The 25,496-nt window shown below is 50.2% G+C and overlaps 2 long non-coding RNA genes across 2 annotated transcripts; both read left to right on the top strand.

Annotated features, from left to right (window-relative positions):
- The first annotated feature begins 4,839 nt into the window (after positions 1–4,839).
- LOC135422532 (uncharacterized) lies at positions 4,840–6,476 on the top strand. Its single transcript, XR_010434517.1, has 2 exons — positions 4,840–5,220; positions 5,682–6,476. It is a non-coding gene; the product is annotated as an uncharacterized LOC135422532 (long non-coding RNA).
- Position 6,477: 1 nt separating this feature from the next.
- On the top strand, positions 6,478–16,434 carry LOC135422531 (uncharacterized). The gene is made up of 2 exons (XR_010434516.1): positions 6,478–7,017; positions 13,010–16,434. It is a non-coding gene; the product is annotated as an uncharacterized LOC135422531 (long non-coding RNA).
- Positions 16,435–25,496: the final 9,062 nt, after the last annotated feature.

Genomic DNA, 25,496 nt, shown 5'->3' with positions numbered 1-25,496 from the left:
CATACATCCCCATGGAAACCACGAGGAGTTTCCCCTTGGTGAGAACAACAGTAACATCACTTCCTGCTGCTGACAAACCAATTTGTCATGAAGTGATAAAAAGGCATGTTTTGTGTTTTCAGGAACTGGCTCCGGGCTTTGTTCCTCTCAAGCCAGAGGCTGCTCACCCGCCCCGAAGGCAAACAATGGCCATTGTGTGCTGTGCAGAGCAGGGATGGGGACACACAGACAAGACCTTCGGGCCCCCAAAATGCCAGAGTGTGGACACTGACACCCCAAAGGTTACAAAGAGAACACATGGCAGCACTTAACCCTACAAATGGGCCTCCATCCAGCACCCATAGATGGGTCCACACATCCAAAAGGTGTCCATGGCCAACCCACACAGGGACACAGCACATGAGCCACAAGTAATATTCCCAGCAAGATGCAATACTCAGGGGTTACAGTATATACCCAGTTATCACATGACAAACAGACACAAAGCTCCAGATTAGACTTGGGTAATCCCCTTGTCTCAAAGCTTTTGCCTTTCTTTTGTAATCAGCACTTGGAGAGGCGCTGGGTGTACTCAGGCTTAGGGACTATCCTGTATTAGTCACTCCCAGGAGCAGACTCGCAGGGCCACAAGGATGTGTGATGCCATTACGTGGAAAAAAGAACATTACATCCAGTTCACACACAGGCAGATCTTGTTTGCCTGGTTACCACCTAGGTTTTTAGCTCTGCCTGGCTCCAGGGTAGCAGAAAAGGCACTGAGAGTCATTTGGAAGCGGTGTTTAAGTGCAGCCCCATAGATCCCACTCCCCAGCTCTGCAGATGAGTCGCAGTGCAATGGGGAAGGACAGAAGCTTTGTGGTGTGTGACTGTCTAGTGTGGTGAGAAATCACTACACCTCAAACCCCATCTAAACCTGTTTCTGATCCTTTTGCTTGTCCAGCAGCAATGTCTGTGACAGACACCTACTCACAGTGCAGCCAATGAGACTCCACCCAGGGCCTTGGCATCCCCAAATCTGCTCCCATCCAAGGCTGTAGGGAGGTTGGGAAAACAGCTTAAGCACAGCCTCAAATCCACTCATGCTGAAAGAATAAATTAGCTCTGAGGTTTGTGCTGTGTGTGGTTCCCACTACACTCTGTTTACTACAGTGCAGAGCTGGAGGCCACAGATGATGGGGAGCTGGCAACCCAGCTGGGAGGCATGGACAAGGTGGATCCCATTAGCACCTATCAGGGGCATAAAAGGTTAAGTGGGAGCAAGGTATTAAAGGAGGGAAAGCAGCCCTGATGTGAGAAATCTGAGAGTTTGGGGGAGAAGAAGAGTCTCCTGATATTTTACTGATTTAATTGGTGTTGCTGTGGGGACTTCAGCTTGGCCCTGCTGGGGACCTGGCTCAGGCTGTGGCCATGTGGCTCTGAGCACAATCTTCAGGAAATGAACCTGAGGGGAAGCAGCCGAATTGCTCTGCTGCTGGGGTGGTTAATGGATTTCTGGGTTTGGGAGCTATTTCCCATTTTGGAAGGGCAGTTGTACAAACCTGTGCTTGTCTGGAAAGCAGCGCCAAGGTCCTATGTGGAGCAAGTTGGCTCTGTTATTGTAAGACTCATGGCCAAAACCAAGGGAAAAAGAAGTTTTGTTCTTTGTCCTTACATGGTGTGGGCAGCCTGTTCTCCAGGTGTGGGTTTGGGTCTTTTTCCTCCTTGTGGGAGTTTTCATGTCCAGGGTTTTCCCGTTGCTGCGTGTGGCTGTTCATCTCTCTTGCAGTGCCAGGCTGTGTGTGCTGAGCCTTGCCAGCACCAGGGCACAATTGAGGGGGCTGAGGGCTGGCTGAGGGCCCCCCGAGCCTGATGGGACGGGGGTTTCCTGAGTGGGGCTCTCAAGCTCGTGCATTTGCATGTGTTTCCTGCCAGACACGGAGATGACTCGGTCTGGGCTTCCCCTCGGAGCCGCTGGCACGCAGGGGAGTGGGCGAGATGAGACACCCATGGGCAGCTTCCAGCTCACCTTCAGCCCTGGGGCCTGGCAGTGGGTGGGGGTGTTCTCCAGGTGGGCGCTCAGTGGTGATGGTTTGGAGTCTGGAGGACTGAAGGTGTTTCAAGAGCCAAAAGGGAAGATGCTTGTGGATGTGCTTGGCCTGTGGAGCGGGGACGAAGCACAGCTAATAACAGTGGACATTAGTAACCCCGTTATATCTCACCCAGGTCTTGTTTGGTGCTCAGGCTGGGTGAGTCAGGCCTGTGGGAACAGTAATCAGCCAGTTCATTCCAGTATCCACACTGTATAGACCATGTTGGGGCTACCACGACTGCTGCAGAAAATGCTTCATTTCTCATAAAAAGGTTATGTATGACACCAGTCCCTCTCATTTCAATACCTTTTCGTTCCCAAACTATAGGCCATGTTTAAAAATAAACTCCCAGAGGACTCTAATATGACGTAGTTGCCTTCTAACTCAGTAACCAGTTGGCTACAAATTAACAGGTTCTCACTACACAATTTATTTTTTGCATTGTAGTCTGTCTCGGAGCCCAGTGTAGCTCCCACTTGTACTAAAATAAGAAACTACAGTGTTAATTTTTAGATTTTTAATATCTGATATAATTTAATTTTATTTGAAAGGAAGTTTTTTTGTTCCACAGCAATTGTGGTTATATCTAATGATGGCTTTTTCATGCCTTTTACACACTGAAAAGAGGTGGTTTATTTTCAGTATATTCTCTAAATTCCTGTCAAAATATCATCTATGGTAAAATTGTTTCACACATTAGTATAGTGTTCTTTCAGATCTTGTTAAGGTTCTTGTTAAGACAGCTGGGTCATAGCACCGTGTGGTTTTGATGGCAGGTTTTTCTAATGTAAACTGCAGATGTTCATTATCTCTAATAATCTTTCCTGAGACTCTGTGATACTTGCAGACTTGCAAGTCTGCAAATACTTGCAACTAGTAACTTCTTTCCTTTCTTGTCTTCTGCAATGAGATCTTGGTGATTGCAGATATATATATTTCAGGGGCTTTTGGGTGATAAGTATCTTAAAAATTGGAACTATTTTTTGCAGTCCCAAATGCTGCATGTACAATCTTTCATTCAGTGACAGGACCTGAGGGAACAGCACGAAGCTGTGTCAGGGGAGGGTTAGGTTGGATATTGGGAAAAGGTTCTTTCCCCAGAGGGTGGTTGGGCACTGAACAGGCTCCCCAGGGCAGTGGTCACGGCCCCAAAGCTGACAGAGCTCAAGGAGTGTTTGGACAACGCTCTCAGGCACGTGGTGGGACTGTTGGGGTGTCCTGTGCAGGGCCAGGAACTGGACTCAGTGATCCTTGTGGGTCCCTTCCAACTCAGGATGTCCTATCTTGCATATAAAATACATGACAAAAAGATGTGAACTTTGCTGCTTTTCAGTGATTTAAAGTGCCCAGCACTTGTTCCCATTAGCCAGGCAACAGGAACACTGTCAATATAAACAAGCGGCCTAAACTATGTAACCATGGCTGGTGGGTCTTTCTTTTTCAATCACATAAGCGCTGGTTTAAATGTTACATTACAGGATGTTTTCTTGGTCTTTGTTGTTAAAACAAAGACATGAGTCCTACACGCGTTGGCTGAGATAGCATCAGTTGTGAACTCTGTCTGTGTCTGGGCACATGTGGCATTTCCTCTGCGTTGCTGGGCTTTACTGGGAGATCAAAGCTCCCAGCCAATGGTCCGGGTGCCAGCCTGGCTCTTCTGCAGCCTGGAAGGATCCTGGAGGGGAAATTTAACTTAGCAGTATGGAAGAAATTCTTCCCTGTGAGGGTGGTGAGGCCCTGGCACAGGTTGCCCAGAGAAGCTGTGGCTGCCCCATCCCTGGAAGTGTTCAAGGCCAGGTTGGACAGGGCTTGGAGCAACCTGGTCTAGTGGAAGGTGTCCCTGCCCATTGCAGGGGGTTGGAACTGGATGATCTTTAAGCTTCTTTACAACCCAAACCATTCTGTGATCCTATAACCATGTCTGTGTGATGGCCACTTCTTCCACTCCCACATTTAGGTGGATGACACCTGGCACCTCAGGAGAGGAGATGACACCTGGAAACACCTGTAGGTCTCATTGGTGACTGAATATGAGGAATCCAACTGCTCAGGGCTTTCCAAAGTGCACTAATGCAAACTGCAGCATCAGAGTTTAGCACAGGGTGAGTGGGACAGTCGAAGCTGGTCAAATGTTGAAACCCTGTTGGCTGCTGTAGCTTGGCTGGAACGTCTCTTGCATCACCGGGATGCTTTGAGCCGAAGGATTTCTGGCTGCCCTGGGAGCTGTTCGAGGAGCCAGCTGAACAGCAGGATCGAACAATAGTCCCCACCCTTTCCTACTGACTGGGAGGAACAGAAGGGAGCAAAGCTATTTGCAAGGAGAAAAAAAATCCTTTCGATCTTTGTCTTTCACTCTTCCCACTCCATTAGGAGATTTTCCTCCCTCGCAGAGCCAGCAGACATCTCAGCGCTGAGCAGCCCCCAAATTTCAGCACCTTCCCTTGTTTCTCTTTATCCTTTAAATGCCAGTCCGCAGGCGCCAATGAAGATGGTTGTTTATAACTGCCTTTTGTTCCTCTGTTTACAGCTTCCCTTCCAGGCTCCAGGGATGGCTGACGTCAGGGTGCTCCATTTGGGCTCCTCATACTTTTATCTGGTGTTAATGCCTTCCATGAGCGGCAGGAATGTGGAGTGCACAGGGAGAGGGGGCCCGAGGAGGGCAGGAGGGAGGCAGGCAGGCAGCGCTCAGTCGGGCACAGCGTGATGCTGCCCACCCTGCCCTCCCTGCCAGGCACCAATTGGTTTGCTGGGGAGCACCATGGTCATTTATGGCCTTGCGAGGGGAGGGCCTGCCCACTGGCACCCTGTCCGTCTGTCCAGGCAGCTGGCACAGCCGAATGTGGCACCACGAGCTACGCGCTGAGCTATTTTTAAGAGGCCTGGGCTGCATCCCAAGTATAGCGTGCTCTATTTCTGGTGCAAAATGATCTTCCTGGGTGGAGGGCGCAGAGATTTTTTTTTTTGTATGAAACACATGGGTTTGGAGACAGGGAGAGAAAGAAACAGCTGGGCACAACTGGAAGAGAGGCGCAAGAAAAAGCAGGAAGAGCTGGTGGCCATGAAGGTCTCACCCGGAGGGAAAGATCTGTGCTTGCTGCTGCTCTCAAATGCTCGTTGCCAATGGTTTGCTCATGGATCAGGAATTGAAAAGGTCTGGGTTTGGTTTACAGCTGGGGTTTGCTGAGGACACTGGAGGGCTTTGCATTTGTTTGAAATAGGCTGCTGGGGAAGTTTGAGATTCCAAAACATTTAATGAGGCTGAAAGGGATGAATAGGGATGCTAAATGCAGAGCTGTAAACTTGCTGGTTGCTTTCACCAATTTTGGACCCGTTTCTAAATCCAGATCAACTAGATCTCAAGAGCAGAACACCATTTGTTCACCAGGGCTTAAAGAAGCTCCTAGAAAGAATTTACCAAAAGGAGTTGTTTGTTTACTACATGCCTTGCAGTGATACCAAGAGGCCCAGAATAGTGCTGCAGGCTCCATTATAGTGGGGATGTCACATTCCTGGGGTAGCAAAAAGAAAGCTCTGCTCCTGCCTCCAGGTGCTGAAGCAGATGGACTATGGTCTGCCAGGCTTCTCACTGCAGGAACCTATTTTTACAAACAGAAACTGATGTGCAGGGCCATGGATTGACTCCTCATGGCTGTGGGTTTTGCCAGTGCAACATCTGAAACTGGAGGTCTGAAGTGTTTCCTTCTTCCTGGGCTGGTGATGACACAAAGGCTTCTGAGAAGATAGAAAAGGATGTAAAAGAGTTTTCTTTGAAGTTTAAGAAGAATTTGCCATTCTTAATTTTTCAGCTGCCTTATAAGGACCCTCTCTGCAACGGCAGTAGGCATAAAAAGTACCACGATGTGACACTAATCGTGGTGTTAATTCAAGTCCTGTTCTCTGAAACCTGCTGTTCTTTTACCTCTTCTTGCTTGTGCACCAGGAAGAGCTTTTCCTTGACCATAAATTCAAAGTGGAAATATTTGGCATTTCCAAAATCCATCACGAGACTGACAGCTTTTTCTTTGTGATGTTCTTTTGGAGGAATATTTAGGTTTTTTGAGACTGGATGAAATGTTTCTGACTTGTGTTCGCATCTAGAGCTAGGCACTCATGTCCAGATGGGGTCCTTCAGGGGGAGAACTCTCTAAGAACTCTTTCTCAGGAAAGTCTCTATTCCCAACAAACTGGGCTGTGCTGGGCTGTGCAGTGCTGCAGCTGGATTTCTCTTGCAACCAGCTGGGGCACTTCTCTTTCATGGGCAGGTTCTGCACATGGTGCCACAGCATTTTCAGCCTTTGAGACCTTGTTTGTTCCTTATGCAACTGGGAGAAACAGAGAGGGAAGGAGTTGTGAGGTAAAGCTGCAGAGCTGTGCACTTTATCTGGGTGAATAAAGGGTGAATATTGACTGCAGTGCCTGAAATCTGTCACAGTGCTTGCTCAGGCTGCTCACCCAGTGTTGCAGCTTTGGCTGGTTTGTTGCTCCATTTCCCCCTTCCCCTGCAAGAGCCAGTTTCCATTCAGGAAGACAGTTTAACCCTTGGAGAAAAGTTGCTGATTCTCCCTTCTGTTGCCCTTCCCAGAATGACATAAGTGGATATAAGATATCACCGTGTCAGAACTGAGACCAGTTGCTGCAGGCTGTTCCCCTTTCAACCTGGCTTCATACCAAATCACCAATTCTAGATCTGGCCAGAGATCTCAGTTTTCCTCCCCTCCTCCTCCCCTCCAAGCCAGTAATGGATCTTTGAAAGGTAGCTAAAGGGATGAGAAGTGGCTTTGCAAGGAGTGTGGTGTCCAGCTGAGCCGCTGCTTGTCACGGCCAAAGGCGCAGGGCCATGTTTGCAGATGCACTGTGCTGTTTGTCCCGTTGCCTGGAGGCTGCTGTGATATGTTTATCCTCTTCCCGAGCTGTAGGAACTGCTGTTCCCTCATGCTGCTAAGTTCAGGTGAGGTGCTGTTGCTCAGTGACTATAAAAAGTGATGGCCCAGCTGCTGTGCCGACCACTCTGCAGGAGCGGCTTTGCAGCCGGGGGGTGCAGAGCCTGCACGGGGAGTGAGGGGAGTGTGGGTGTCACAGGGTCGGCTCTCCAGACAAGCAGCAAGATGCTCCTGGGCAGTGTCCATGCCAGAATCATTTAGCCTAGAGAAGAGGAAGTGCAGGGGGGACCTTCTCACTTTCTCCAACTCCCCGACAGGAGGATGGAGCCAGGTGAGAGCTGGGCTCTGCTCCCAGGGGACAAGGGACACGACAAGAGGAAACGGCCTCAAGCTGCAGCAGGGGAGGTTCAGGCTGGACATCAGGAAGAATGATGATGAGCACATCACTGAAAGGATTGTAAAGCGGTAGAAGGGGCTGCCCAGGGAGGTGGTGGAGTCCCCATCCCTGGAGGTGTTCAAGGAATGAGTGGATGTGGCACTCAGAGCTCTGGTCTGTTTGACAAGGTGGTGATTGGTCAAAGGTTGGACCTGATGTGCTTTGGAAGTCTTTTCCAATCTAAATGATTCTGTGATCGCTGCCAGCACAGGAGCTTGTTGCTGGCATGGTCCTCGCTGGGTTATCCCTGCACATGGGAGGGGACCTCTCAAGTCTCTGCACATGGGCATGGAACAGCCTCCTCCTGCCGAACACATAGATAAAATGGCCATGTGGGACCAGTGGCCACCCAGCCCCTCTCCAAGCATACAAGGGGTGGGAGAGGAACCAGCTGCATGTGCTGGATTTCTCCTCTCACAGTAAGGTGGAGCAGACGCCTGCCAACAGCCATGCCCACCCTTGGAGAGAGGGCTCTGCAACACCACTGGCCTTTGCCCATGATGCTGGAAGAAGTACGTGTGGCCCTGGGCTCCCTTTAGCTCAGCAGCAGCAGTGGAAGCAGCTGGCTCTGTAGGTCCATGCATTTCCTTCTTCTCCCCTGTCCTTTGCCCCCTTCCCCACCAAGAGTGGGGCCATTTGTGTGGGGCTGAGCACACAGGATCCATGCTGGAGGAGGAGGCTGGGAGCAGAGGGGCTGTGAGAGCCTTCCTGCCTGACTCCTGCACTGCCCAGTGACGTCGGTGCCGCAGGAAGGAACAGCGAGTTCCTGAGGGGACATTCCTCCCATAGCTGTGTGGGGCCCCCTTACCCCCTCCCTGCTGCAGCCCCCCCCCGGTACATGAGCCCGTCTCCAGAGCCTGTTATTGAAAACCATTTCCATGGCACCTTTCCAGACCCGTATTCCTTTTCACACGCCAGGGTGGAAGCAAACCCCCCCTCCCTCCCCCGGAGCCTTCATCCAGAGACTTCTCGCAGCGGCTGTACTTTTCCAGCATGTGCAGAGCATTGCTGTGTCTGCCAGGCAGGACAGAGCCCCATGGCTTCCTTGAGGACTCCTGGAAAGCAGGAGGGATGCACAGGCTTAAAAACAGGTTCCCCACAAGTAAAACCATCCATGTCCTTGTGCCCTTCACCCCTCTTTCTGCTCCTTATTTGCTGATTAAGGTCTAATGAGCGTCAAGAGTTTGCATTTTTAGAAGTTACTTAAAAGGTCTGTTGCTCGCTGTATTTTGCTCAGTTTTCTACCTGCAAACATTCTCCTTTTTGCAGCATTTCTTTCATTTGCCTTACAGGAACGCAAATGATTTTTTTGGCCAGCAGTACTTCGGCAGCTGTAGGAAAGTTGGAGAGGGGACAGCGTGCTCATTCCTGCCCCATCTGTAATCTGGGGCCGGGCTTGGTTCTGCCAGCTCGGCGCAGCACCACGGTGATGAGGCTGATCTCTGGATTTGGGTATTTCTGCCCTAGATAGCCACAGCACTGAGCTGTCTCAGGGATTTTTACCCACACAACACACACCAGATCCCTCTGAAATGTAGTGCTTGAGGCTGAAACTGAAAGTTCGGAGAGAATTAGTCACTCCTGTACCCTAGTAACGTTGGCAAAAACCAGCCTCAAACACAGCACAGGCGAGTGTTTTGCAATCCCAGCAGCAGCCCTGCGCTTCTCCTGACGCACAGGGAGGTGGTGGGGGGAGCACCTCAACCCCTTCCTCCTGCCCTGTGCACCCCACAATGGGTGGTAGTGGGGTGATGAGGGTCTGGGGGCTTGTATTGTGTGTCTGCCTTGTGAAACAGCACATGCAGCCCTGAAAGCTTTGGGTGATGTCCCTGCAGGGTGTCAGACCCACAGACCCATGCTGGGAATGTTCTCTACATGCAGTGTTGCCAGTGTCAAAGAATCATAGGACCATTTAGGTTGGAAAAGACCATCAAGATTGAGTCTAACCTGTGACCCATCACCACTTTGTCAAGTAGACCAGAGCATTGAGTGCCATGTCCAGTTGTTTCTTGAACACCTTGAGAGATGGTGACTTCACCACCTCCCTGGGCAGCCCATTCCAAAGTTTAGCAACCCATTCTGTGGAGAAATTCCTCCTGATGTCCAGCCTGAACCTCCCCTGGCACAGCTTGAAGCCATTTCCTATTGTCCTGTCACTTGTTGCTTGGGAGAAGAGGCCGACCCACCCCTGGCTACAACCTTCTTATCCCAACCTCAGCTTGGAGGGTCTAAAAATTCATTGTCATCAAGAAGGTTTTGAGCTAAGCTCCAGCTCTTTTGGGGCTGTTGTTGGCAACAGCCTTCCCTGAAAAGTTGGAACCCTTTTGAGATGTGGAGCTGCTGCTTTGCTTCTCCCCTCCCGGCATCTCTGCAGGGTGCTGGGGGTGTGAGGAGGGGACTGTGGGGCAGGAGCAGCCCCACGCTCTCCCTGCAGTGCTGCAGGGCTGGTTTGACTTGTTCCAGATTCTCAGGGTTCGCGTCAGCGCTGGCAGTGAGAACTGTGCTGTGCTTAACCACCACAAAACATAGCAACAGCACAGCAGCGCTGGCACCCATGCAAAGAGGAAAAAAAATTATAAAAAATCAACGTGAAACAAAACCAGACGGGTTTTTCAGGCTTGCCCAGACTTCACAGCACAGAAAAAGGCAAAGCTTCCAGGAAATGGATGTTGGCCCATGAAGGGATCATTATGGATGCTCTGAAAACTTCCACCCCTTGCAACAGGGAGTGTTTCAGGCAGTGCTGCTCTGGTCTGGGCAGTCAGGGAACCTCCCTGGCTCAGCTGTCCCCTGAAACTGGCTGTGCAGGCAGGGCAGGAGCCTCAGTGCTGCCTGTCCTGCTCTGCCTCCTTCACTGACAGCTCAGCAGTGACCTCCCATTTCACTTCATTTGGGCATGGCAGATGTGCAAGTCGTCTGCTGTCCCCCTCAATCCTTCACAGGATCAAAAGGAGAAATAAGGGGCTTAGCTACTGCCCCAGGAGAAGGTCACAGAATCATAGAATCCATCATAGAATCACAGAATGGCTTAGGTTAGAAGGGACCTTAAAGATCATCTAGTTCCAACTTCCTGCCACGGGCAGGACACCTCCCACTAGACTGGGTTGCTCAGAGCTCCATCCAACCTGGCCTTGAAGGCTTCTACTTGGACCTTAGCTCCAGAGGGTTTCTGAGTCCTGGGATACACTTCAGAAGGGGAGCAAAGTTGCTGGGAACTCCAGGGAAATGTGAGGTCATATCTGTCACATCTGCTCCCTGTCTCCATAGTGGGCCCAACTAGTCTTCTGTGTTGTGCCGTCCTGAACTGTGGGAGCTCAGGAGGGGACTCTGACCCACAAAAAGAGAAGTCCTTGTGTGAGTAGGTACCACCTGCCTAAACCCAACCCGACAGCCTTCCTGGATAGGACATTGCCATGCACCTCATGCCAGTCCCTGCCATCCCAGAGGTACCAGTGCTCCTTCCAATGCATGGAAACCGGGATCAGAGGTGCAGGAGAGGTCCCAGGCTACATGCAAACTTGGCACAGGGAAGCTGGTCATCTGCTATACAACCTCCTTTTAGGAAAAACCTAAAAACCATTTTAGGTGGCAGAGAAAACTGGGAGATGGGAGAGGGGGTGCAGACGGGCATGTCAGGAAAGGAAGCCCTCACACTGGATCATATCTTCTGCCCTGATCAGTGTCCTGCTTCTGATGTGGATGGAAACAACTTGGTCAGGGAGGGAGAGAGGAAGGGAGGGGCAGTCCTGCTGAGTCCACCTGACTGGTCCAAGACTGACCAGCTGATGCCATGCAGCAGGAGTTGAGTTCAGTGCCATCATACTTCAAATGCTGGTAATAGAAAAAACCAGACAGTCCTTTAAAATCTGCTTGCACAATTGTGCTCTCTTGACCCTTCTGGCCATGCATTCTCAGGCTTGCTGAGTGCTGCAGATACAGCAGGTCCTTTCATCACTCCTCAGTTGACCAGCCATTTATAGCCTCCCCCTCTGGCTGCTGGGTCTCCTATTTTGAAGCAGTGCAAAGGAGTACGATGGATCAGCTTTCCTTCTCTGCCTCCTCCCACATACCTTGGTCATGCTACCTCCAGCACTTCCCCTTCCCACACTAAATAAGCTCTTGGCAGGGTAAGTGCTGCCCACAGTGCTAATTTTATTTGCTGCTTGATCTTTTTTCTGGGGTTTATTTTCTGGACTTTATTTGCTGGATAAAGCGAGGCCCTTCCTCGGCCCTGGGAGAGGTTTGTCCCAGCTGTGCTGTATCTGTGTCATTTTTGTCACTGAAGGGCTCTACTCTGTGTGGCCTTGAGCTGTGTGTTCCCAGGACACAGTAAAATGTATGCTTGGATAACTCAAGGCTTTCACAGTGGAAAGCTAGATGCAAAACCATACTGCAGAGAGGACTAGGGAGGAGAAAAGCAGGTTGTGACTCGCTGACCTGCACCTCCAGAGCCATGACAGGACATTAACAGGCCATTTGGAGCCTACTAAGGAAGAAAAATAAACCCAGGTGCCTCTTTTCAATCAAAATTCTGCCACCTGGGGAGAAAACCTCTGCTGTGCCCACCTGAATGGCCTCTCTGAGAGGTCCAGCAGTGTCAGTCCAGAAAGGACCTGCTGAGTGACCAGTGGATGTGCCTGGTTTGTTAGTAAATACTTTGCCACTCTGTGAGACATTGCATCAGCAGTGACCACCACAGAGGTATGACGGGTTTCAGTGATCTCAGGCTCTTATTCATACAGGAGTCACATCTACTGTAGAACCTGCTGTGCTTTATCAAGGACGTGAGTCTCCAACATCTTTACACAAAAGAAAGGGGTGACTGAGTCATGACCTGTTAAAAATCATCCAGAAAGTCAATGAAGGAGAGAGAGAGGGATAGAGAGAAGTGGTGCTCAGGTCCCTTAAGTACCTCTGCCAGGTCCCAGGCACAAAATGCCAGTGCTTTTATCGTCTTCCGACTCAATTTGAAATATCCCTTAGCACATTTTCCACCATTTCTTTCCATCTGAAATGAGAGTCCACTAAATCCTATGACTTATGGGAGTGATGGAGTGACTCATGCTAAGTCAAAGCAGAAGTTGCTCTCAGACACCTGACACATCTGGACTTCCAGCCCCACGTCAAACTGTTGCTGACACTTGTCTGTGTTGCTCTGAAACCTGCAGCACTACCCCACTCTTACATGGCATTGTATCAGCAGTAGTAAACAGCATATCTTCAAGGTGTGATGAGAAAATGTCATACCTGATATTCAGTCTGGTAGAAAGGTTGGTGAGAACCCCATTAAACATGATCTGACTTTTCATTTTTCATCTCCTGCCTTAGGCTGTTGTACGGTGCTGCTGTCACTGTCACACCACTGTTCATCCCAGAGAGCTGGGCTGAAGCCACCTAAGCCACCCGCAGAGACACAATCCCACCTTCAGAGAGATTCATCTTGTCTGGTTTCACTGTCACATTAACCAAAAGAGTTTTTTTTTAGTTTGCTTCTCATATGACAACCTCTAAAATAGCTGTGGCAAAATGAGTAAATAAATAACTCCCAGGAGTTTAAATAAGGCTACCTTGCTCATTGTGTTCTCTGGAAGGATCTTTTTTTCTACATAGATATCTTTTTACAGGCTGAATTCAAGGAGCTGGGACACTCATCTGTGATTCCTGGATTTCATGAGGCCAGAAGAGTGTTCACCTGAATGGGCTCTGGGCACTGGGGAGCTGCCAAAAAGAGGTTTGCTGTGGATGAGGGAACAGAATGAATGGGTTAGAGGAGCATCTCTCAGTATGGACAGGCTGCAGAGTGCACATGAGTCCTCAGGGTAATGCATGTGCACTTGTCTGCATCCACTGAACATAAAAAGCATTTATTTCACAGGCCAGAAATGGGCATGTCCAGCCTTGAATGAGCTCTGGGGTGAAAAGTGCCATAGAAACATCATCCTGTCATGCTCAGCCCAATAAAACTTGGCACTGTGGCTGGGAGGTGTCGGGTACCGCTCTATTAACCGTGTCTGTAATTCCAGCGCGTTCCGTGTGTCTGTGTGCCCTCTGCTGGGCTGGGCTATGAATCGGGATGGCTCCCTTCAGATGATGGCTTGGGAAGTCTCTGGGGGACAAAGCCGTGGGACCAGGGTGGGGAACTGCCAATGACCTCATTTCATGTGGCCTTGCAGCCACATGCTTTTTGTTTTTTCTTTTGGGTTTCCATGCTCTTCTCAGATGACATTTAGGTCCATGCATGACCTGCCAAAGGTGTCTGAAAAGTCTGCTGTTGCCTCAGCAAGGAGTCTGTGCTCTCCCTGCCCACCCGTGTCCTAGGGAAGATTGTTTGCAGGAGGCAGCAGTGGAAGGTGAAGGGATGTCTGCATGGCATCACCTCCCTTCCCTCCTCCTGCAGGGTCTCTGGTTACTCCAGAGAGCTTCCCCACGCTGAAATTTTTCCCAGAGTTTTTGACATCTTGCAAAACAGTGTAAGACATGAAAGTGTTCAGCTTTGTCTGGGGAGGTCCCTGGACTAGCTCACTGGAAGAATGTCATCCTTCTTCGGCTGTTGCTGGCTGCCTTGACATCACTTTTGTACATCCTTGACATTGGTTTTGTACATCTGTGTAGCTGGAGTGACATTATCCACTTCCAGAGGTGAACAGTGAGGTCCCAGCAGGGCTGTGGGTGTGTATGGAACCATCAGCAGACGCCACCAGCCCCTTCCCACGAGCTAAACTGAGACAGAAACTCCTTCACCCGACTGACGGTGATCGCCAGGACCGTTTTTGTTGAAACCAACCCGCGCAAATCCCTCTCCTAGTTTAGCCTGAGACATGCTCCTCCTGCCGCTGCAGGACGGGCGGTTTGTAGGGAGAAGCTCCCCTCTAGTGGGGGATCCCCGCAGCGCCAGCGGCCGGAGTGTGGTCCCCGCTCCCGGAGAGAGGAGTGACTGGAAAACCTGGCGGAAAGGACCCGAGGATGCTGGTCGACAGCGGCTGAACATGAGCACAGGTGTGCCCAGGTGGGCACGAAGGCCACCTTGGCACACACGCATCTTGGCGTGTATCAACAATAGTGTGGCCAGCAGGACCAGGGCAGTGATTGTCCCTCTGTGCTGGGCACTGCTGAGGCCACACCTCGAGTGCTGTGTCCAGTTCTGGGCTCTTCATGGCAAGAAAGGGGGTTGGAGCGTGTCTGGGGAAGGGCAACAGAGCTGGGGAAGGGTCTGGAGAGTCAGTCATGTGAGGAGCAGCTGAGGGAGCTGGAGGGGCTCAGCCTGGAGAAAAGGAGCTCAAGAGGGACCTTCTTGCTCTCTAAAACGCCCTGACAAGAGGGTGGAGCCAGGTGGGGGTCAGGCTCTGCTCTCTGGGAAAAAGAGAGAGCACAAAAGGAAATGGTCTCAAGCTGTGCTAGGAGAGATTCATGTTGGAGATCAGGAAGAATTTCTTCAAAGAAAGCATTGTCAGGCATTGGAATGGGCTGCCCAGTGAGGTGGTGGAGTCCCCACCTGTTCAAGGAACGACTGGATGTGGCACTCAGTGCTCTGGTCTGTTTGACAAGGTGGGGATCAGTCAGAGGTTGGACTTGATGACCTTGGAGGTCTTTTCTAACCTAAATGATTCTGCGATTCTGTGAAATTCAAAGCAGAAGCATTTACTGCATGTCTCTGCTGAACCAGCACGAGGGGGTTCATAACTGATTAAATTGCCTGTAACAAGAATAGAGGTCATGATGCAATTGAGCCATCCAGCCCTTATAACTGTGTTTTCAGAGCATTTCTTAGCAATAAGTGTCTGTTTAATTGCCACAGCATCCTGAGGGGAGAATTCAGTATTGTTGTTATCTGCTTTTTACGGAGAGAGAGAATGCTGGAAAAACAGGGGAAGGACCTGGCCTGCTGAAGTCATCCAAGGTCAGGATTCAAGTGATGCTGGAGGGAACCTCGCTTGAATCAAGTGTGCTAATCTGTCACATCACTAAGATGTTCTTCCCAGAGAGAACCAAGTTTTGTCATTTTGCAAGTGGCCCTTAACTGAAAAATGTAAAGTTGATGAAATTGCTGCAAAACCAGCTAAACATTATTGCTATTTACTGCATTTGTCAGTTTCAGACAGGAAAATATGTGTTTTTGAGGATCACACTGACAGAACCAACTATATCACTGCATTAATGAGGGCCTGATTCTTACTACCAGACACTGCTCCATCCAGGGTGTCTTCTGCACCCGTGTGTCTGCATGTTTTCCAAGCATCTCTCCAGCAATGCAAGGGGACAGGCAATCTCAAGGGCTTCTCCATAACCACCTGCCAGTGCACAGCCACCTGAGGACTGGCCATACAACTGCTGTGTGCTGGCAGGGCTGGGCTGAGCCCAGATGTGCCCCAGGCAATCTCCCTAGTGCTCTGCCTGTGTAAGGGCTGCTCTCATTTCTGTGTTTTCTGTATTGAGTTATTCTTCCAGGGCTCTCAGAGTGAGGGCTTTTGGGGAGAGGAGAGGAATGCAAAGGGCATGTTTTTGTACTCACTGAGGTAATTCACTGCTTTGTTGCTGGGGGATGTGGCCTCATGTAACCTCTCTCTGGTGTCTGTACCTAGAGCAGTGCTCAGCTTTGAAGTTAAGGCTGACATCCTCTTACTACTTCTGCAGATGTGAGGCCTATCTGACCCTGACTGGACCTTCTACCTCTGCAGAAATGATCAAGGGTGTGTACATAGGGCTGGACTCCAAAGCAATATGTTTCTCCTCATTTCTTGCTGGGAAAACTGCACCATGGAGCTGTGTGGCTGGCTCATCATGCAGATGCTGTGTCCCTAGAGCTGAGGTGTGGGAGTTTAAGGGAGCTGATGCTTTCTTTGCTGAAGGGGTTTGGTTCCAGGCCAATAACACATGCTAAGGGTTAGCCCTGCCTGACAGCTGCTTGGTGGTCTTGGCATGGAGTGAGTTGGTGAACCTCAGTTTGGTTCCCAGCAGAGACAGATGTTTGTGTTTTAAAGGAATCCTTACTATGGTCATTGCTAGCCAGACTTCATGGAAGAATAAAGAAGTCTTTCTTCGAGTCACGATCTATGCATTTTGGCTCCAAATCTCTTTGTGAAATCTGTGCTGTTTGTGATATTGCAACTGTGGAAAAAATGTTAAGAAAATTTAGCCTAATCAGGCCTTTGTCCAGAGCATGACACTGACACAGGAACAGTCCAGGATTATGCAGGGGCTATTTAGGGCAATCCGATGCTCAATAGCCCTTTGCCTGTTCAAGACACTGTCAAACATTACAGACCAATTTAAAACACCAACCATGCAGCCCTCCCCAAGCAGTGTTATCCCTCCTTTATGGGGTTAAGCAGCATGGGGGGATTAAAGTGATGAGACAGCAGCTGCCCTTGAAAACAGACAATCTCTGTCAGAACATCATCTTCTGAACCTCTGTGTTGTGCCAGCAGCTGAGGCAATGACTCCTGAGAGCCCTGTCCCAGAGGAGCTGGGCAGTGATCAGTGGGAGTGAAATGGGAAGGAGCCACACAACTCCTCTGCATCCCCCTCTCAGGGTTTTTATGTCTGCCCCTCAGAGCAGAGGTGTCAGCCTCCCTTTAGCCTCCTCAGACTGCCAGCGAGTGTCTGGCTGAGTGACATGATGTGACCTGCACAGGGTTGTTCCTCCTCCTGGGGACAACCCAGTAGCTCCTGGAGCAATGATGGAAGAAGATGTAGATAAAAGGAGGCTGCTCTGATCAGCTGGGAAGTTCTTGCCAGGAGGACAAGGCCCAGGTGCAGAAAAAGGGCAGGTTTTGTACAGCACCTGGCTCCAGGGCCCCTTGCCTGGCAGGAGGCAATTCTGCACGTGCTGCCTCTGCAGTCAGGTTCCCACTGCACCTGCTCAGGTGGAAGCAACTTCCCTGTTATTAGAGGGCTGGGAAAGCTGCTCTGTGTGCTACTCGCCCTCCTCAGGAATGTGAGTATGTCTAAGTATTTTCTGGGAACAAACAGAGCAAAGTGCCTCCTCCCTTTGGCTTTGAGAAAGTCTGAGAAATCAGTGCCTTTTTGTAGCACCAGCTGGTGTTCCCAAGGGCTGAGCTCGCATCCTGCCACCAGTCCTGACTTGCTTGTGATCCACTGCGAATGCTCAGCAGTTCTGCACTGTGCTGTTGTTACTATTCATAGAATCACGGAATATCATCAGTTGGAGGGGACCCACAAGGATCATTGAAGTCCCACTATGGTCTAGCACAGGACACCCTAGGAATCTCAGCATGTGCCTGACAGTGTTGTCCAAACACTCCTTGAGTTCTGTCACCCATGACCACTGCCCTGAGGAGCCTGTTCAGTGCCCAATCACCCTCTGGAGGAAGAACCTCTTCCTAATATCCAACCTAAACTTCCCGTGACACAGCTCCAGCCATTCCCTTGGGTCACAGAGAGCAGAGATTGGAGCTGCCCCTCCACTGCCCTTTGTGAGGAAGCTGCAGACCTCGATGAGGTCTCCCCTCAATTTCCTCTTCCCAGGCTGCACTGGATTGAGATGGTTGTTACAGGATTTATTATTAGAAACCCAAGCCACACTAATGACTCCAAACCTGGCAATGAGGCAAGAGGCAACAACAAACTGCCCCGTGTGAGGACAGCACCGACAGCTCAGGAGGCTGCTTTGAAGGCTGCTCAAGTACCAGAGAGGCTTTGCCACATTGGTCTCACCTAAGGGAGGAGATAAAAAGTGCATTAGCAGGCAGATAAGGAGTATCCACATGTCACTGTCACCCCCTTGCTGGTCTTGCTCACACTCAAGCAGTACATCCCAACCCATAACCCTGGTGTCTGATATGGGAAGGCAGCAGTGCTCCTGTAAAAGCATCACTGTTGCTTTTCTCTTGGACTCAGCCTGTTCCCAGGCTCAAAGCAGCAACACTCTAATGTGCACATCATGTTTCCGTTATTTTGTCCATGTTTTTCAGGGCAGGATGTGTCTTCATCTCTATTTAAGCAATTCAAAGCTGTTGGTACCCAGTAATGATATTCTGGATGCAGCTGTGGAAGAGGAAATCAGCACTGGGACAAATGGTGGCCTCCCCACTGTCATTTTCCTTCTTTTTGTTATTCCCAGGGGTGGCTGGGCTGCTGTGACAGTAGGAACACTCAGAAATTTCAACCCTTCTGTTTTGTTCTTTTACTTCCTCTGAAGTCCACATCAGCCCTGAGCAACCTGCTGCCTCGTGCCCGTGGTCTGTAACTCAACATGTCACGACAAGTGACACTCTCCCTGGGGCTGGCAGGGGCACAGTGTGAGCACAGGGATGCGAACAGGCACCTTTGGGATCGGCGGGGGCGCGGCCAAAGCCGCAGGGTGGGCGGGGGGTCAGCCCGGGCAGGATCACGGGGGTGGGCGCCTCGTCTTTGGCTGCCACGGGCGCGGGGAGCGCCCTTTGCGGGGCGGTACCGCTCCGATCAGTACTGGCCCGACCCGTCCCGGATTGTGCCAGTCCGGATGGTGCCGTGGAGCCGCGCCGGACCGGGCAGAGCCGAGCCGAGTCGGGCCGAGCCGAATCCGGGCTGAGCCGAGCCCAGCCACGCCCGGACAGTGCACAGCTGACCCCGATCCACGCCGAGCCTGAACTGAACCCGAGCCGAGCCGAGTCGAGTCGAGTCGAAGGCGGGTCGAGCCAAGCCCAGCCAAACCCGAGCCGAGCCGAGCAAGCCTACCAGCGCCGTGCCCGGTCCGAGCCAGGCGCTCAGCCCCGCTCAGCCCCGCTCAGCCCCGCTCCGCCCGCTGTCCCGCCCGCTGTCCCGCCCGCGGCCGCGGTTGGCGGTGGCTGCCCGGGGCGGGGCGGGGCGGCAGCTTCGAATCGCGGCGGGATCGCGGCGCTGCCCGAGCGCGTCCCATCGCCCCGCACCGACCCGACCCGCACCGACCCGCTCCGTTCCGTCCGGCCATGGGCAACGCCGAGTCCGTCCCGCGCGGCGCCGCCGGCACCGGTAAGTTGCGTGTTCGTGCGGGTCCTGCGCTCCGCCGGGGCGGGACAGACCCCGCCCGGGGCTCCCTCAGTGCTGGCGCTACCGCATCCCTTGATGCAAAACCCGGGGGGGCCCGGGTGTCCCTCGGGGTGGGAAGGATGTGACAGGGGCCTGGGCGACACGGAGGGAGGTGGCAGGTAAAATGTCAGTGGCTCGCAAGGTGAGCCACGGCCGCGCTCAGGGCAGGTCGCGCAGGGCTGAGCCCCCTGCTCACCCATGCTGGTACCGACCCCCAGACAGCGCCGGGGGAGGGGGGGGCAGAGAAGGGGACTGTGAGCTCTTTCTCCCCCTCCCAAATCAGAACTGAGGCCATAAATGCAGTTTCATCCCCTGCAGCTGCTGCCCGCGCAAAAGCCCTGCCAAATCCACCCGCCGTAATTCAAAGTCCTTCGCTCCAAAATCGCCTGCCAATCCCAGCTCCAGGGTTGGGAAAACAGACCTGGGAAAACAAACGGCTTGGCGCTGGCCACGCAGCTGGGTGTCAGGTTCTTGTTGCCTTTTATGCGTCTTTTTTTTCGTGTCCAAGAAGTCCAACAGCCGCCAGCCTGGTTGGCTGGATTTGAAGGGAGCTGATAACTGAGCTCAGCCAACCGGGACGAGGTGCCAGTGCTCTGGAATACAAATAATCCTGGGTGGGAATAAGAAAAGTATTGAGTAATGTGCAAGTTAATGTGAAGCAGCATCATAGTTACTTGTATTACTGTATAGCAGTGAGTTTCAGCAAGCCTGAACTTGTTTCTTGTTAACCTCTCCTTGGCCTGGGGCCTTTGGGATCTGCATTTGGGATTTGCAAAAACTGCAAAACAGTTTTTTTTCAGATCTGTGACCTGCTACAGTTTCAGTTTTAAATAAAACATTGTCGTTCTTCACAGTCGATTCTTAACGTTGGTGTTAGAAATTTGATCAGCTTTGTTCAGGCATTTAGGCAACGGTCTGATTTGATGACTTCTTTCAAAAAGCTTTAAGTACTTAGTTTTGTTTTCTCTTCTCTTCCTCTGGGGAAACCCAAAATATTTTGCTGCTGGCAGGATGAGGGTCTTGTCATTTACTTCATGTGTCAGTAGCGTGATGTGCAGCTGGGTGAGCCATGAAGCTGCACTGCTGGATACTCTTGCCTGAGCCTCTGTACAGGTGTGTGTGGTATGGAGGGGAGGGAAAGGACCCCCTGGCTCTGTGCCAGAAACGTTTGGAACATGAGGTTGCACTGCCCTGAATGGCAAGTGCACTGGCAGAAATCCAGAGCAGATTCCCATTGATGCTGAGTACTGCCTCCAGCAGAAGAAAAAGGAATAGAGGGCAATGCAAAGGGAGACTTGGGTGTCTAAACCTGCAGGAAATAATCCTCTGTTCAGGAACTGGGCAATTGAAGGCAATGGACAGAAAAAAACCCAAACAAAACCAAAAGAACAAACCAAAACAAAATACTCCTGGGTTTTGTTTCCTACTGGTAGTTGCCTTCAGGTGTGTGGAGCAGCACTGAGTTCAGAGGTGTGTGTACCTTAAGGGAGGGTCTCTGCTATTGGTGAGATGTTGCTAACCCCAGGGGATTAAGAGCTCACTGTTCCTAACGAGTGAGTGCTTTGGGTGCAGATAATGTTCTGCTGTAGCAGGTTCTCACGTTTCTTGTATTTCCTTCTCCTGAGAGCTACTTGTGCTGTGTTTGGTTTCGGGGTGGTCGGTTGCCATCAGATTTACGTGTTTGCTATGTAATGCAAGATTATTTCTAACTGGTGAATAACTGTGCTCCCTAATGTTGGTTTTTGTTTTGAAATCCAAACATTAAGTCTTTGATTATAAAGCCAGTTCTGCAAAACAGAATTGGAGATAACATTTTGAAAGTTAATGAACTATGAAGTCAGTCAGACCTCAATAATACATTGTGTCAACAGCTACGGCTATAACCGTTTGCTTAACAATGAAGGGAAATAAATGCATTTGGTGATGCTTGCAGTATTGGATACAAGAATTTGAACCAAGATGGAAATAATTGTCAAGGGCTGAGATAGATCATATACAGATCTCAATCTGCTCTCGATTTGAAGTAATTTCTCCACTTGCACAATATAGTTGTCAGAAATGAGAGAAATCTCTTTCCAAAACCAGTAGCTCTATCTATATTCTAATTAAAAAACCCCTCCAGATGATTTCTGTAGCTTTCCTGTTTCTGAAGTTTCAGCTGTGCCCCCTTCCCATGCTCAAACCACTCAGCTTCCCCAACACAGCTTCCATGGGGCTGCCCTGTGGCAACCTCTGGAGCCTGATCTCTGTTCAGGATCAGGAAACTTCAGGGACTGCCAAACGTGAGCACCCCTTCTGCTGGAGTCCTGGGCTGATGGCACCGTTCTCAGTCTATGATAAAGTTTGCTTTATCTGTTCTCCAACCTTCAGTAGGACTTGGAGTTTGATACCTGATTTGCTGTATTTCTATGCAGAGTAAGCCTCACTGGAAGGTTAATCTCTCTCTAGGATAAGAAAGGGAATAAATAATCTCTAATATCAAGTGTGTTCCTGCCATGGCTAGGAACTCTGTTCCTCTGTGGCCTTCACAGTAAAATATTCTTGCTCCTGAGCTAAAGCCCAGGTCTGTCCCAGTTTATTTATAAAACACAGAAAATGTTGGGGAAATATTGAACTTCTTGACTTCCACCCACTGCTGTGAATTTCTGATTTTGCTGGGGACTGAGGTTTTTTTCCCTCTCTTAGCTACATTTGAGGTACCACTGGGCAGAAAGCAGGAATGTGGGATTATAAAATCAGTAAATCCTTGAAAGCTGGAGTTGTCACTGAGGCACACAGGTTTTCAATTTAGAAATATTGCTTTCCATGTCTTTTATATGGAGCAACAGAGCTGGAGGTTGGGCTGAGGATGTACAGACAGGTGAACTGTGGAGGGTGCAGGTCCCCTGGTCCTGGACAGGTGGGCAGTGAGGCCCTGGGGGTGGGCACTGTCACTGGAGGGCAGCCATGGATAAAAAGTCAGCACTGCTACTCCATAACTCACCGGGAAAGAAAAAAAAAGGCTGAATAAATGCCATGAAAAGGACACATTGGAGGGGGTTGCTTAAGGGATTGAGCCTGATCAAAAGAAAAGCAAATAACCATGTACAGAGCTGGTCCCAGGAGAGCAAATCTCTCAGGAGGACACAGCTAGGAGTGAGTTCTTACTCCTCAAATGTCCACGTGTGCACATGTCCTGTGGAAGATGGAAGGTGAACTCCTTTCCCTAAGGGATCTGGTACAAGTCAGAGAGGCTTGGGGATGGTCCTGTGCAGGGCTAAGGGCTGGACTCAGTGATCCTTGTGGGTCCCTTCCAATCAGCACATTCTATGATTCTGTGAGGCTGATGGTGTGGGACAGTTTTGTTGTGCTCATCTGGACAGATATTTAATTATTCTGCTCAGAGTGTGGGTGCCTTTCATGGCATCACAATGGGCACTTGCCTGGGACTGTTTCAGCTGGGGGCTGATGCCTGAATGAGATGCTTTAGTTGAGAATTTGGCTGAGATATGAACAGGATGGCTGGAAATCCCAGAGTTTGTTTCAGCTTCTGGAAAAGTTTGCAATGGACAGGGAAGTCTTCAAGATGTGATTATCTCTTGATCCAAAGAGGTGCTCCTTTCAGTGAGAGTCCGAGGAGAGCTTCTGGCTCTATGTCAACTTTCTTTTCTGTATTCCTTTTTTTTTTTTCCTAAATCTTCCATCAGATCAGCTGACCAAATGTAGTCTCCTCCGGGAGCAATGGACATCCTTCTGAACAGCAGGAAGTCTCTGTGTGGGAGAAGCTTTGAATTATTTGCATCATGTGCAGCTTAACAAGGTCAAAAGTTGCTGAAAGTTTTCTTTGCATAGTGCAAGTTGATGTATGCCTGTATTTAGACAATCATTCCCTGATTGAACTCTGTTAATGGTCTTTGAATGTAAAACCAAATTGCAATGCTGGGGGAATGTTACAGGTTAGCACAGAGTACACAGACTTCTGTGTTGGGTTACTTTTTGACTGTTGGTCTGAAAACTCCTGTTAGGCATCAGCTGGGCTGGAGCACTGGACATGCTGCTTGTATTTGTGGGTGGATGATAAAAATGACTGCAAATGTTGGCAGGTGCATCTCTCTTGTCATGCTTACTTTCTCCACTTGGTCAGCAGCTCTTTCCTCTGAGAATGCAGTTTTTGTCCTTCCTTTCCCATCCTTCACTTAGGAGCCCCTTCTAACCCTACATGCTCCTGTATCCACGCTTCTGTCTCTCCAACTGGGAAGTGTTGTCCTGCACACTGTTGTAGGTGTTGTCATTGTGTGTGGTCTGTCAGTAACTGCCAGGTGAGTCCCTCTCTGACTCTTTTCCTTGTGACTCATCTGGTCTTTGAGGTTTGTTTTTGAGCCCCATCACCGTCTTGCAAGGGCTTTTGGGGCACCTGTTGCCCATTCTGTATTGGTCTTCCTTCAGCTTTGGGACAGCTGAACTCCTGATTTGTGAAAATTTTTCCTGACCCCAGTATTCAACTGGATAGTGATGAACAAAGATTCAAGAATTCTCTGAAATGTGCTAGGGGAGCTCTCAGGATCTGGGCAGAAGGAAAAGCCCCTACAATCATTTTGAAGTCCCCCAGCTCTTTGGTGGGTCTGACCTTATTCAGTGCTTGGGTTTCTACAAAAGTGTCTTTCCTGAGCTTCTCTCGGCTCTTAGCTCCCAGATTTCTGCTTCTGCAGAAAGTTCTCCCGAAGGATCCTGTGCTGGAGAAGCAAGAGGAGTTTGTTATGGAAAGGTTTTGTTTCTCCCTCTGCTCTGAAAGGCAGCGGGAAGGATGCAGGATCCCATCGCTGGGCTTAGGTGGCGCCAGAGCCTCAGGAAAGGACCTTCCTGGGCTCTGCCTGCCCTATATTCCTGCTCCAGCACGGACCTGGGGCTTAGCACTGCTCACCTCCGCTCCCCTGTGGAGCAGGTCTGGGCTCAGCCCATCCCTTACCGATGAGCTGATGCCGAGCAGAGGCGAGGCTGGTCCTGCTTCGTGGATTTAAGCGAAAAGTTTGGTTGGTATCTCGTGATTCCCACAGCTGGGAACTTACTAAACACATTTTGTCCTTATTGCTGCGCTTCCTACTCCGAGTCACTGTAACCAGCTGCCAAAATATTCCATACCACAGTAAATTCCAGCATGGACTGTGCTTGCATTGCCTGTCACGCATGGATTCACAGCAGTTACATTTCTGAGTTAACCTGCACACATTAGGCTCTGGGCAGGCTGGGTTAGCTGTGAGGCAAATAGCACATTCCCTTCATATTAAGCATGATTTGCTCAGAGTCGCTTGCATTTCGCACCGTAGAGTCTGTTTTCTCATTAACAAATTGCTTCTGCAGAGCTGCAGTTTAGCAGTTCTCAAAGTGCCGTGGACAAGTGCCAAGCTCAGCTCACCTTGTGCCCGGGGATTGAACTGTACTCCATAGCCTTAGGTGGATTTTTTACTGATAAGTGAACAACATTTATGTGGATTTATCACAAAGGTGATGATAGAGAGTATGTGTTTTCTTTTCAGTGCACAGTGCTACTTCAAATCAGCCCAGAAGTCTGGCCATGTGGGATTCCCTGCAGCCCTGTTTCATAAAATCACGGAATGGTTTGGGTTGGAAGGGACCTTAAAGCTCATCTCGTTCCAACCTCCTGCCATGGGCAGGGACATCTTTCACTAGACCAGGTTGCTCAGAGCTGAGGCTCAAGAAAAGTTGATGCTTACCAGTGATGTCTTTTTTGCAGATCTGGATTCTTTGTGGTTTGCTGTGGTTTACGTTGCTCTGGGACAAATACAAAGTGCCCTGTGGGCTTGTTCACTCTGAAACAAACCTTCACAGGGCAGGGGACTGTCCTGAGGAGTGGGGCACACAGTGACTGCAGCCCTGAGGGGAGATGGGGAATGCCTTTGTGGGTGTGTTACCATTAGGTCACCCCTAACACCCCTATTTGGGGCTCTTCACTGGGGCCAAGCACTTTATCTTCTCTGTGGCTGCTGCACATACCTAAAAAGGAGCATCCATGTGCTCTGACTAGAAAGGACTCCAGTTTTCATGTTTGGTACTCAAATAACACAGTTATGAATGCCTGCACCTGCCTTGAACAGGAACATAAATATT

This window comes from Pseudopipra pipra, chromosome 15 (assembly GCF_036250125.1).
Source record: "Pseudopipra pipra isolate bDixPip1 chromosome 15, bDixPip1.hap1, whole genome shotgun sequence".
Classification (NCBI taxonomy): Eukaryota; Metazoa; Chordata; class Aves; order Passeriformes; family Pipridae; genus Pseudopipra; species Pseudopipra pipra.
This window is presented reverse-complemented; position numbering and strand designations above follow the sequence as displayed.